The sequence below is a fragment of the Triticum dicoccoides genome, chromosome 7A (genome assembly GCF_002162155.2).
Source record: "Triticum dicoccoides isolate Atlit2015 ecotype Zavitan chromosome 7A, WEW_v2.0, whole genome shotgun sequence".
NCBI classification, from domain to species: Eukaryota; Viridiplantae; Streptophyta; class Magnoliopsida; order Poales; family Poaceae; genus Triticum; species Triticum dicoccoides.
In genome coordinates this window covers 486058588-486072915 of record NC_041392.1, presented here as the reverse complement: position 1 = coordinate 486072915, position 14328 = coordinate 486058588, and positions in this window count along the sequence as shown.

Below are 14328 nucleotides of genomic sequence, written 5' to 3'. Positions count from 1 at the left end.
GGCCCTCTCGGTAATGCACATCACATAAGCCTTGCAAGCATTGCAACTAATGAGTTAGTTGCGAGATGATGTATTACAGAACGAGTAAAGAGACTTGCCGGTAACGAGATTGAACTAGGTATTGAGATACCGACGATCGAATCTCGGGCAAGTAACATACCGATGACAAAGGGAACAACGTATGTTGTTATGCGGTCTGACCGATAAAGATCTTCGTAGAATATGTAGGAGCCAATATGAGCATCCAGGTTCCGCTGTTGGTTATTGACCGGAGATGTATCTCGGTCATGTCTACATGGTTCTCGAACCCGTAGGGTCCGCACGCTTAAGGTTTCGATGACAGTTATATTATGAGTTTATGAGTTTTGATGTACCGAAGGAGTTCGGAGTCCTGGATGAGATCGGGGACATGACGAGGAGTCTTGAAATGGTCGAGACATAAAGATCGATATATTGGACGACTATATTCGGACATCAGAAAGGTTCCGAGTGGTTCGGGTATTTTTTGGAGTACCTGGGAGTTACGGGAATGCGAGAGAAGAAGTATATGGGCCTTATTGGGCTTTAGGGGAGAGGGAGAGGCAGGCCGCGCGCCCCCCCAAGGCCTAGTCCGAATTGGACTAGGGGGAGGGGCTGTGCCCCCTCCTTCCTTCTCTTCCCTCTTCCCCTTCCTTGTCTCCTACTCCTACTACATGGAAGGACTCCTAGTTGGACTAGGAAAGGGGGAATCCTACTCCCGGTGGGAGTAGGACTCCCCTAGGGCGCGCCATAGAGAGGGTCGGCCCTCCCCTCCTCCACTCCTTTATATACAGGGGCAGGGGGCACCCCATAGACACACAAGTTGATCCTGGTGATCGTTTTCTTAGCCATGTGTGGTGCCCCTTTCCACCATATACCTCGATAATATTGTAGAGGTGCTTAGGCGAAGCCCTGCGACAGTAGTACATCAAGATCGTCACCACGCCGTCATGCTGACGGAACTCTTCCCCGACACTTTGCTGGATCAGGAGTCCGGGGATCGTCATCGAGCTGAACGTGTGCTAAAACTCGGAGGTGCCGTAGTTTCGGTGCTTGATCGGTCGGGCCGTGAAGACGTACGACTTCATCAACCGCGTTGTGCTAACGCTTCCGCTGTCGGTCTACAAGGGTACGTAGATCACACTCTCCCCTCTCATTGCTATGCATCACCATGATCTTGCGTGTGCATAGGAATTTTTTTGAAATTACTACGTTCCCCAACAGCGCCCCCCTTCCTTCCTCTCCCTCCTCTTTCCCCCTCCCAAGTCCTAATCCAACTAGGAAAGGGGGGAGTCCTACTCCCGGTGGGAGTAGGACTCCTCCTAGTGCGCCCTCTTCCTGGTCGGCCGCACCCCCTTGCTCCTTTATATACAGGGGCAGGGGGCACCCTAGACACACAACAATTAATCGTTTGATCTTTTAGCCGTGTGCGGTACCCCCCCTCCACCATAGTCCACCTCGACAATACTGTAGCGGTGCTTAGGCGAAGCCCTGCGTCGGTAGAACATCATCATCGTCACCACGCCGTCGTGCTGACGAAACTCTCCCTCAACACTCGGCTGGATCGGAGTTCGAGGGACGTCATCAGGCTGAACGTGTGCTGAACTCGGAGGTGCTGTACGTTCGGTACTTGATCGGTCGGATCGTGAAGACGTACGACTACATCAACTGTATTGTGCTAACACTTCTGCTTTCAATCTACAAGGGTACATGGACAACACTCTCCCCTCTCGTTGCTATGCATCACCATGATCTTGCGTGTGCGTAGGAATTTTTTTGAAATTACTACGTTCCCCAACAGTGGCATCCGAGCCAGGTTTTATGCGTAGATGTCATATGCACGAGTAGAACACAAGTGAGCTGTGGGCGATATAAGTCATAATGCTTACTAGCATGTCATACTTTGGTTCGGCGGTATTGTTGGATGAAGGGGCCCAGACCGACATTACGCGTACGCTTACGCGAGACTGGTTCTACCGACGTGCTTTGCACACAGGTGGCTGGCGGGTGTCAGTTTCTCAAACTATAGTTGAACCGAGTGTGGCTATGCCCGGTCCTTGCGAAGGTTAAAACAACACCAACTCGACAAACTATCGTTGTGGTTTTGATGCGTAGGTAAGAATGGTTCTTGCTAAGCCCGTAGCAGCGACGTAAAATTTGCAACAACAAAGTAGAGGACGCCTAACTTGTTTTTGCAGGGCATGTTGTGATGTGATATGGTCAAGACATGATGCTAAATTTTATTATATGAGATGATCATGTTTTGTAACCGAGTTATCGGCAACTGGCACGAGCCATATGGTTGTCGCTTTACTGTATGCAATGCAATCGCCCTGTAATGCTTTACTTTATCACTAAGCAGCATCGGTAGTCGTAGAAGCATAAGATTGGCGAGATGACAACGATGCTACAATGGAGATCAAGGTGTCATGCCGGTGACGATGGTGATCATGACGGTGCTTCGGAGCTGGAGATCACAAGCACAAGATGATGATGGCCATATCATATCACTTATATTGATTGCATGTGATGTTTATCTTTTATGCATCTTATCTTGCTTTAATTGACGGTAGCATTATAAGATGATCCCTGACTAAATTATCAAAGTATAAAGTGTTCTCCCTGAGTATGCACCATTGCGAAAGTTCTTCGTGCTGAGACACCACGTGATGATCGGGTGTGATAGGCTCTACGTTCAAATACAACGGGTGCAAAACAGTTGCACACGCGGAATACTCAGGTTAAACTTGACGAGCCTAGCATATAACAGATATGGCCTCGGAACATGGAGACCGAAAGGTCGAGCGTGAATCATATAGTAGATATGATCAACATAGTGATGTTCACCATTCAAACTACTCCATCTCACGTGATGATCGGACATGGTTTAGTTGATATGGATCACGTGATCACTCAGAGGATTAGAGGGATGTTTATCTAAGTGGAAGTTCTTAAGTAATATGATTAATTGAACTTAAATTTATCATGAACTTAGTACCTGATAGTATCTTGCTTGTCTATGTTGATTGTAGATAGATGGCCCGTGCTGTTGTTCCGTTGAATTTTAATGCGTTCCTTGAGAAAGCAAAGTTGAAAGATGATGGTAGCAATTACACGTACTGGGTCCGTAACTTGAGGATTATCCTCATTGCTGCATAGAAAAGTTACATCCTGGAAGCACTGCTAGGTGTACCACCTGCGCCAGCAACTGCAGACATTGTGAATGCCTGGCAGTCACGTGTTGATGACTACTCGATAGTTCAGTGTGCCATGCTTTACGGCTTAGAACCGGGACTTCAACAACGTTTTGAATGTCATGGAGCATATGAGATGTTCCAGGAGTTGAAGTTAATATTTCAAAAGAATGCCCGGATTGAGAGGTATGAAGTCTCCAATAAGTTCTATAGCTGCAAGATGGAGGAGAATAGTTCTGTCAGTGAGCATATACTCAAGATGTCTGGGTACTGCAATCACTTGATTCAACTAGGAGTTAATCTTCTGGATGATAGCATCATTGACAGAATTCTCCAATCACTGCCACCAAGCTACAAGAGCTTCATGATGAACTATAATATGCAAGGGATGGATAAGACAATTCCCGAGCTCTTCGCAATGCTAAAAGCAGCGGAGGTAGAAATCAAGAAGGAGCATCAAATGTTGATGGTCAATAAGACCGCCAGTTTCAAGAAAAAGGGCAAAGGGAAGAAGAAGGGGAACTTCAAGAAGAACATCAAGCAAGTTGCTGCTCAGGAGAAGAAACCCAAATCTGGACCTAAGCCTGAGACTGAGTGCTTCTACTGCAAGCAGATTGGTCACTGGAAGCGGAACTGCCCCAAGTATTTGGCGGATAAGAAGGATGGCATGGTGAACAAAGGTATATGTGATATACATGTTATTGATGTGTACCTTACTAATACTCGCAGTAGCACCTGGGTATTTGATACTGGTTCTGTTGCTAATATTTGCAACTCGAAACAGGGGCTACAGATTAAGCGAAGATTGGCTAAGGACGAGGTGACGATGCGCGTGGGAAATGGTTCCAAAGTCGATGTGATCGCGGTCGGCACGCTACCTCTACATCTACCTTCGGGATTAGTATTAGACCTAAATAATTGTTATTTGGTGCCAGCGTTGAGCATGAACATTATATGTGGATCTTGTTTGATGCGAGACGGTTATTCATTTAAGTCAGAGAATAATGGTTGTTATATTTATATGAGTAATATATTTTATGGTCATGCACCCTTGAAGAGTGGTCTATTTTTGTTGAATCTCGATAGTGGTGATACACATATTCATAATATTGAAGCCAAAAGATGCAGAGTTGATGATCATAGTGCAACTTATTTGTGGCACTGCCGTTTAGGTCATATCAGTGTAAAGCGCATGAAGAAACTCCATACTAATGGACTTTTGGAACCACTTGATTATGAATCACTTGGTACTTGCGAACTGTGCCTCATGGGCAAGATGACTAAAACGCCGTTCTCCGGTACTATGGAGAGAGCAACAGATTTGTTGGAGATCATACATACAGATGTATGTGGTCCGATGAATGTCGAAGCTCGTGGCGGATATCATTATTTTCTCACCTTCACAGATGATTTAAGCAGATATGGGTATATCTACTTAATGAAACATAAGTTTGATACGTTTGAAAAGTTCAAAGAATTTCCGAGTGAAGATGAAAATCATCGTAACAAGAAAATAAAGTTTCTACGATCTGATCGTGGTGGAGAATATTTGAGTTATGAGTTTGGTCTTCATTTGAAACAATGCGGAATAATTTCGCAACTCACGCCACCCGGAACACCACACCGTAATGGTGTGTCCGAACGTCGTAATCATACTTTACTAAATATGGTGCGATCTATGATGTCTCTTACTGATTTACCGCTATCATTTTGGGGTTATACTTTAGAGACGGCCGCAGTCATGTTAAATAGGGCACCATCGAAATCCGTTGAGACGACGCCTTATGAACTGTGGTTTGGTAAGAAACCAAAGTTGTCGTTTCTGAAAGTTTGGGGCTGCGATGCTTATGTGAAAAAGCTTCAATCTAATAAGCTCGAACCCAAATCGGAGAAATGTGTCTTCATAGGATACCCAAAGGAGACTGTTGGGTACACCTTCTATCACAGATCCGAAGGCGAGACTTTTGTTGCTAAATTCGGAGTTTTTCTAGAGAAGGAGTTTATGTCGAAAGAAGTGAGTGGGAGGAAAGTAGAACTTGATGAGGTAACTGTACCCGCTCCCTTATTGGAAAGTAGTTCATCACAGAAACCGGTTTCTGCGACACCTACACCAATTAGTGAGGAAGTTAATGATGATGATCATGAAACTTTAGATCAAGTTGTTACTGAACCTCGTAGGTCAACCATAGTGAGATCCGCACCAGAGTGGTACAGTAATCCTGTTCTGGAAGTTATGTTACTAGACCATGACGAACCTACGAACTATGAAGAAGCGATGGTGAGCCCAGATTCCGCAAAATGGCTTGAGGCCATGAAATCTGAGATGGGATCCATGTATGAGAACAAAGTGTGGACTTTGGTTGACTTGCCCGGTGATCGGCAAGCAATTGAGAATAAATGGATCTTCAAGAAGAAGACTGGCGCTAATGGTAATGTTATTGTCTATAAAGCTCGACTTGTTGCAAAAGGTTTTCGACGAGTTCAAGGGATTGACTACGATGAGACCTTCTGACCCGTAGCGATGCTTAAGTCTGTCCGAATCATGTTAGCAATTGCCGCATTTTATGATTATGAAATTTGGCAAATGGGTGTCAAAACTGCATTCCTGAATGGATTTCAGGAAGAAGAGTTGTATATGATGCAACCGGAAGGTTTTGTCGATCCAAAGGGAGCTAACAAAGTGTGCAAGCTCCAGCGATCCATTTATGGACTGGTGCAAGCCTCTCGGAGTTGGAATAAACGCTTTGACAGTGCGATCAAAGCATTTGGTTTTGTACAGACCTTTGGAGAAGCCTGTATTTTACAAGAAAGTGAGTGGTAGCTTTGTAGCATTTCTAATATTATATGTGGATGATATATTGTTGATTGGAAATGATATAGGATTTCTGGATAGCGTAAAGGGATACTTGAATAAGAGTTTTTCAATGAAAGACCTCGGTGAAGCTGCTTATATATTGGGCATCAAGATCTATAGAGATAGATCAAAATGCTTAACTGGACTTTCACAAAGCACATACCTTGACAAAGTTTTGAAGAAGTTCAAAATTGATCAAGCAAAGAAAGGGTTGTTGCCTATGTTACAAGGTGTGAAGTTGAGTAAGACTCAATGCCCGACCACTTCAGAAGATAGAGAAAAAATGAAAGATGTTCCCTATGCTTCAGCCATAGGCTCTATCATGTATGCAATGCTGTGTACCAGACCTGATGTGTGCCTTGCTATAAGTCTAGCAAGGAGGTACCAAATTAATCTAGGAGTGGATCACTGGACAACGGTCAAGAACATCCTAAAATACCTGAAAAGAACTAAGGATATGTTTCTCGTTTATGGAGGTGACAAAGAGCTCATCATAAATGGTTACGTTGATGCAAGCTTTGACACTGATCCGGACGATTCTAAATCGCAAACCGGATACGTGTTTACATTGAACGGTGGAGCTGTCAGTTGGTGCAGTTCTAAACAAAGCGTCGTGGCGGGATCTACGTGTGAAGCGGAGTACATAGCTGCTTCGGAAGCAGAAAATGAAGGAGTCTGGATGAAGGAGTTCATATCCAACCTAGGTGTCATACCTAGTGCATCGGGACCAATGAAAATCTTTTGTGACAATACTGGTGCAATTGCCTTGGCGAAGGAATCCAGATTTCACAAGAGAACCAAGCACATCAGGAGACGCTTCAATTCCATCTAGGATTTAGTCCAGGTGGGAGACATAGAAATTTTCAAGATACATACGGATTTGAACATTGCGGACCCGTTGAGTAAGCCTCTTCCACGAGCAAAACATGATCAGCACCAAGGCTCCATGGGTGTTAGAATCATTACTGTGTAATCAAGATTATTGACTCTAGTGCAAGTGGGAGACTGAAGGAAATATGCCCTAGAGGCAATAATAAAGTTATTATTTATTTCCTTATATCATGATAAATGTTTATTATTCATGCTAGAGTTGTATTAACTGAAAACATAATACATGTGTGAATACATAGACAAACAATATGTCACTAGTATGCCTCTACTTGACTAGCTCGTTGATCAGAGATGGTTAAGTTTCCTAACCATAGACAAAGAGTTGTCATTTGTGGAATGAGATCGCATCATTAGGAGAATGATGTGATTGACCTGACCCATTCTGTTAGCTTAGCACCCAATCATTTAGTATGTTGCTATTGCTTTCTTCATGACTTATACATGTTCCTATTACTATGAGATTATGCAACTCCGTTTACCGGAGGAACACTTTGTGTGCTACCAAACGTCACAACGTAACTGGGTGATTATAAAGGTGCTCTACAGGTGTCTCCGAAGGTACTTGTTGAGTTGGCGTATTTCGAGATTAGGATTTGTCACTCCGATTATCGGAGAGGTATCTCTGGGCCCTCTTGGTAATGCACATCACTTAAGCCTTGCAAGCATTGCAACTAATGAGTTAGTTGTGGGATGATGTATTACAGAACTAGTAAAGAGACTTGCCGGTAACGAGATTGAAACTAGGTATTGAGATACCGACGATCGAATCTCGGGCAAGTAACATACCGATGACAAAGGGAACAATGTATGTTGTTATGCGGTCTAACCGATAAAGATCTTCGTAGAATATGTGGGAACCAATATGAGCATCCAGGTTCCGCTATTGGTTATTGACCGGAGACGTGTCTCGGTCATGTCTACATAGTTCTCGAACCTGTAGGGTCCGCACGTTTAACGTTTTGATGACAGTTATATTATGAGTTTATATGTTTTGATGTACCGAAGGTTGTTCGGAGTCCCGGATGTGATCACGGACATGACGAGGAGTCTCGAAATGGTCGAGACATGAAGATTGATATATTGGAAGCCTATGTTCGGATATCGGAAGTGTTCCGGGTGAAATCGGGATTTTACCGGAGTACCGGGAGGTTACCGGAACCCCCCGGGAGGTTAATGGGCCTTAGTGGGCCTTTACGGAGAAGAGGAGAGGCGGCCAGGGTTGGGCCGCGCGCCCCTCCCCCCTAGTCCGAATTGGACAAGGAGAGGGGGGTGGCACCCCCCTTCCTTCCGCTCTCCCTCCTCTTTCCCCCTCCCAAGTCCTAATCCAACTAGGAAAGGGGGGGGAGTCCTACTCCCGGTGGGAGTAGGACTCCTCCTGGCGCGCCCTCTCTCCTGGCGGCCGCACCCCCTTGCTCCTTTATATACAGGGGCAGGGGGGCACCCTAGACACACAACAATTGATCGTTTGATCTTTTAGCCGTGTGCGGTGCCCCCCTCCACCATAGTCCACCTCGATAATACTGTAGCGGTGCTTAGGTGAAGCCCTGCGTCGGTAGAACATCATCATTGTCACCACGCCGTCGTGCTGACGAAACTCTCCCTGAACACTCGGTTGGATCAGAGTTCGAGGGACGTCATCGGGTTGAACGTGTGCTGAACTCGGAGGTGACGTACGTTCGGTACTTGATCGGTCGGATCGTGAAGACGTACGACTACATCAACCGCGTTGTGCTAACGCTTCCGCTTTCGGTCTACGATGGTACGTGGACAACACTCTCCCCTCTCGTTGCTATGCATCACCATGATCTTGCGTGTGCGTAGGAATTTTTTTGAAATTACTAAGTTCCCCAACACTGTCGTGGTTTCCGTTTGTGCGAGCTAGGATAAGCGTTCCAGCCAGAGTCCCTCTGGAGTGGAGTTCATCACCGTCGTCGCTGTTCCGCTACTAGAATTATTCCGCTGCATCATGTTGTTCTGCTGCTTGCATGGAGCAACCGTGGTAGGCGTAGTGTCGCCGTGCCGATATTATTCATTGTAATATCGAAGACCTTGTATTCATATTCGTGTAATAAGAGAAAGTTGGTTTGTTCTATGCTAAGAAGTGTCGTATTCCATAAGACTTCTGCTCGATCTCTGGGATGGAATACGGGGCATTCCGGTTTCTCTGAGCCGGGGTGCCACATAAACAAGTTTTAAATAAAGGGGTGTTAAAAGTGGCCCTCGTTGTAATTCCGCAATGTGTCACCTCTGGGCCGAGGAGATAGTGATTTTGCTTCGGCGGAGGCCTTCCTCTGTGATCTCCTGTTAGGGGTCGGAGCCAGAGCGATCCGAGCTCCTCCCAAGCCGGTTTGACATGTAGTACGTCGACCCTTGGGAGCAGAAGTCAGCACGTGGGGAATAGCGCGAGATGAGCGCCCTGTTCGGGAGGGGGTCTTCTTTCACTTACTCTGGAAGAAGGGAGAGCCCCGGGGTGGTCGTCTGTCACAGCAATCTTGACGTTGTCAAGGCTCTCCTAGTAAAACACCCCATCTTCAAAATCGATCGACGTCTCTAGGTCGTCATGAAACCCCGGATCATCGTCACAGGAATGATCCTCCAGTTGAGGAGGAGGGCAGTTAATGGATTCAACTTGACGTCTCCAACCCTGTTCAAATATAACCAGTCAGAACTCGGGCATAATCGGTGTACTCGAGTAAGTGGGCTGTGACTTACCCATTCCGCCGGATTGTATCCGGAGCAGCCTTCCCGGATACTCATTTGAGCAAATTCCGCCTCCTCTCCCTTGAAGAGATCGGCCAATATTCTGGCCAAAGCCGCCTTGTTATCTGGCCCTTGTCACTGGTAGCGGGTTACGTCGTTAGTCCCATTGTAGCACCATAAATGATGACCCATTTGCTGGAGGGGTTTGCACGTATCGGGTGATGGCGACATCTATTACTTCAATCATGGTCAGCTTACTGCTGGTCAGCAGCCTGATCTCAGCTGCCAACGTGCGCACCTCCTCGATGTCCTGTTGGGAAGGGCCTTTGGGCCGCCAGTTGAACCGCTTTATAGGCGGGTCGTTTGAGTATTTAGGCAACCCTTGCCGAATTGTATCGGTGAGGGGAACATCTTCAATATAGAACCATTCTGAGGTCCACCCTTCGGGATCTTTCCGTGGGGTGCCAATTGGGTACCCTGTCCCAGCTATCTGCCATACTTCGGCACCGCCCACCTCAAATATAGATCCTCCTCGGAGGCGAGTGACAAGGCAGAAATACTTCCCCCACAAATCAAAGTGGGCCTCGCAACTCAAAAATATCTCAGACAAAGCCATGAAGCCAGAGATATGCAGTATGGACCCCGGGGTGAGGTTGTGGAGCTGGATCCCATAGAACTCTAACAAACCAAGTAGAAAGGGGTGGATAGGAAAGCCCAAACCTCTTAGAAGGAAGGGCACGAGGCATACTCTCTCCTCCCTGCTTGGAGCAGGGGAGTTCTCAGCAAGGGCGCGACCATCGATGGAGATGAGACCGGCACAGATGGTAACCAGATCTGCTGGAGGGAGGATGCACTGCATCTACAAGCGCCTCAACTAAAGGTGTGAAACTGAACAGCTCGACCAATCACCTGGGAGGGGACCGTGCGGGCGCGAGGATGAACCTAGAAGGTCGGCCATGGCGCCGGGAATTGTTTTGGCGATGTTCCTTGTAAACACTACAAAAAAAGACACATTCGTGACATTTTGGGCCGAACGAAATTTTTTCTGTCATGCTTACGACACTTCTATGACGATAATTGTGACAAAACCCGATATCATCATAGATGTGGTGGGCTACTACTTTCTATGACAAAAAATCATGACAAAAAATGGGCTTTTCATCCTGGGCAGGCCGGAGACGCAGTTGCATGACATTCTTTGGGCCGTCCATGACGAAAAAAACCGTGGTAGAAGCGAGGGCGAGGAAAATATCGGGGAGTTCTTGGTTATGGTGGGTGGTCGGGGCCGAGCGATGCACAGAGGTTTGCGCGTTTCTCTCGTACACGTACGCATGTGTGTGCGAGGCGTTGCGCTCTAACTGAACCCGAGCGAGGCGTTGGGCTCTAACTGAACCCGAGCGATTGCACTAGCCACGTTACTCAACCTGAGCAATCGATCCCTTGCTATTAACTGAACCCGAGTGATTCCTTCGCTACTGCTGCTAACCGAAGCCGACCGAACCCGGTTGCCTCCTTCCCTTGATGAACCGTGAGCGTTGTTGGGGGGGGTTTGGATGAACAGTTCCCGGTGGGGGGGTTGGATGAACAGGACCCCGTGGTGTTGCCGCTGGATGAACATGACGCCTATCGAGCCGGTTGGGGTGGATGAACAGGACCCCGTGGAGGGCTGTATGAACAGGACAACCCCATGGAGGGCTGGACGAACAGTAGCCAGTGGAGGGCTGGATGAACAGTAGCCCGTGGAGGGGTGGTTGAACAGGTCCCCGTGGAGAGGGCTGGTTGAACAGTAGCCGGTGGAGGAGCAGTGGAGGCTAGATGAACAGAAGCATGTGGATGAACAGTCGCAGGTGGAGGCTGGAGGAGGTCGACGGTGGATGAACAATAGCCTGTGGAGGCAGTTGACGGTGGAGATGAACAGTATCCCGTGGAGTCCCATTTTGCGGTACGCCACGCCCCTCCCGATGAACAGGACCCCCGTTTTGACCATAGAACTTCAACACAAGTCTGTTTCCTCCGTTTTGCGATATGCCACACCCCTCCCGATCATCAGTGTCGGTGTCCTGGGAACGGGGGTCCCCAGACTTGCCTGCCTGCGGCCCACGACGTGGCTCCATCAGCGGCCTTGTACGGCCCACCTTCACCAGCAAACACTCAAGACCCTCACGAGGGGCCAAGCCTCGCGAGGGGGACGATGCAAGACCTCCTCAGGAGCGGCCTCACCAGGCTGGCTTGCGAGGGGTGAAAAGATCAAGGCAAGGGACACCTCGCGAGGTTTGTGTGATGCAAGCCATGACGACTTGAGTCAGGCGGGCGCCAGCGCGCGTAGTGTCCTCGTTTCCTCTTTGGTGCTAAAGAGGCAAGCATGGGCGAGGGGTCCCAAGGCATCAGGCAAAGGTTTCCATATCGATGCAACAAGACCAAGACCAGCAGGACAACAGGATGGAGGTCACCATGGAGCCCAAGACGGTGTCATCACGAGAGCCTTTGGCAGGCGAAAACTACTTTTGTGAGGATAGCTTATACTAGATGTCCCCTTTCAAACTAGCCGTTGTGCGATCCCTTCCCGCCTAATATTTGGGAAGAGGACCCGGGCCTCTATATATAGGACAAGCCACCACCATAGATGGGGGAGGGGGATCACATCACTAGAGAGACCATCGACAACCACACAAGTTCACCAAGCACAAGAACACCTCTCCTGAGGAGGCTGTTCTTCCCTTATAACCGTTCATCCTCAGCCTAAGAGGCAATCCACCACACCACACTGGAGTAGGGTATTACAACACATCGGTGGCCGAACCAGTATAAACTCTTGAGTCTCTTGTTCTTTGGGTTCGTTGAGCTAGGCCGTGAGATCATAGTGTACGCGAGCTAGAGAGGGGGAGAGATCTTCGTGCGCACCCCATTGTTTGAACCTCAAGGGTTTTGCCGGAACCCGAAATCTGACAATCAGGACCCCGTTTCGATCGTAGGAGGTCCAAGAGAAGTCTGTTTCCTGCGTTTTGCAGTACGCCAGACTCCTCCCAATGAATAGGATCCCGTTTCGACCATGGTTGATCGAACACAAGGCAGTTTCCTCTGTTTTGCGGTACGCCAAGCCTTGTTTCGATTAGCTATTCCGTCCAAGCTGGTTGGTTCCCGATGAACATGACGTTTTTCGTTGCCTCCCGATGAACATTACGCATTCTGTTGCCTCCCGATGAACACGGCGACACAGTTTCTCCGTTCCGACCCAGCCATGTACACGAGCCCTGGCTGTACGTATGCGCAATTAGGCATTCGAGACCCCGCTCGTATGTACGTCTGTGGCCGTATTTTTTGGCGTGTGGCTGTATGTACGTGTACACGGTTTAGACGGGACAGCCTGAACTGCTACGTGGGGGCTCTACTATGACATGTGCTGCTACTTACTTGGCCACGGTTCATCGTTGCAGAGCGACCGATCGATCGGTATGTACGTACACGTTCGCGACAAGACAGACAATGGTGCGTACGCTTCGACTGGGTGGGTCCCAGCTGTCAGGGAGGATAAGTACGCACTTCCTTGCGTGTGAAGGTATAGCTGCTGGGTCCCAGCTGTTAGGGGGGAATCTTTTTTGTTTGCCCGTAATAAGGACGCACTTCCTTGCGTGTGAAGATGTAGCTAGTGGGTCCCAGCAGTCAGGGGGAGAAAACATTATTTTTAGGGTAAAAAGGATGCAGTTGCATGCATGCGTCCATGGGCGTGGTGCGTCCCCACTGTCAGCCTCTCACATACAGTCATCTTCTGATGACTCTCGTTTGTTAACCACGTTCACCACACCATGCCGAGCGCACCAAGACCGATGGACGGCGGCGAGGCCCCAGACTGGAATGACCTGGAGATGGGGAAGACACGACAGTGGAGTCACAGATGGAGAGGAGTGGGAAACTTGACTGGTTCAGGTGCACGACAACACTGCCGCCCATGGGAGATAGGAGCAAGAACAAAGGTTGAAGAAGGAGCACGACTGTTGGATTAACATCCAACGGTCCAGCTACTAGAATCATTTGTTGATTAAGTTGACAAAGCTCTGCGTACACGTCTGGTTAGTAGGCCCACAATTCAGCCACCAAATCTGCCAGGTCCCAGCTGTCATCGGGAGGAATAGTTTTTTCGCATAACAAGGAGGCACTTCCTTCTGTTCGAAGATACAGCCGGTGGGTCCGAGCTGTCAGGAGGAGGAAACAGATTAATAAGGAGGAACTTCCATTGCGTGCGAACATGGACCTCGTGGGTCCCAGCCGTCAGGCTCTTGACATACAGTCCTCTTCCGACGACTCTCATTTGTTGACCACGCCGCGACGAGTGCAGCGAGGCGGTGGACGACGGTGAGGCCCCAGACTAGAACGACCCGGATATGGGGAAGACGCGGCAGTGGAGTCGCTGACGGAGAGGAGTGGGTAACTTGATTGGTTCGGGTGTGGGGTGGGCCTCCAGTCGGCAGAGAATAATAGGAGGTGCAGAGTGGAGGGATGGCCTGGCCGTCAACGGGGTAGCATTTCGCTGCGAGGCACGCAAAACAGCGCCGCTGGACGCTGGAGGCTGGAGCAGGTGGCCCCGACAGTCCTAGGGGAAGAAGACGAGAGATTGAAGAAGAATGTCGGTTGTTGGATGTAAATCCAACACCTTGCTTAGGCTTTGACCTTTGT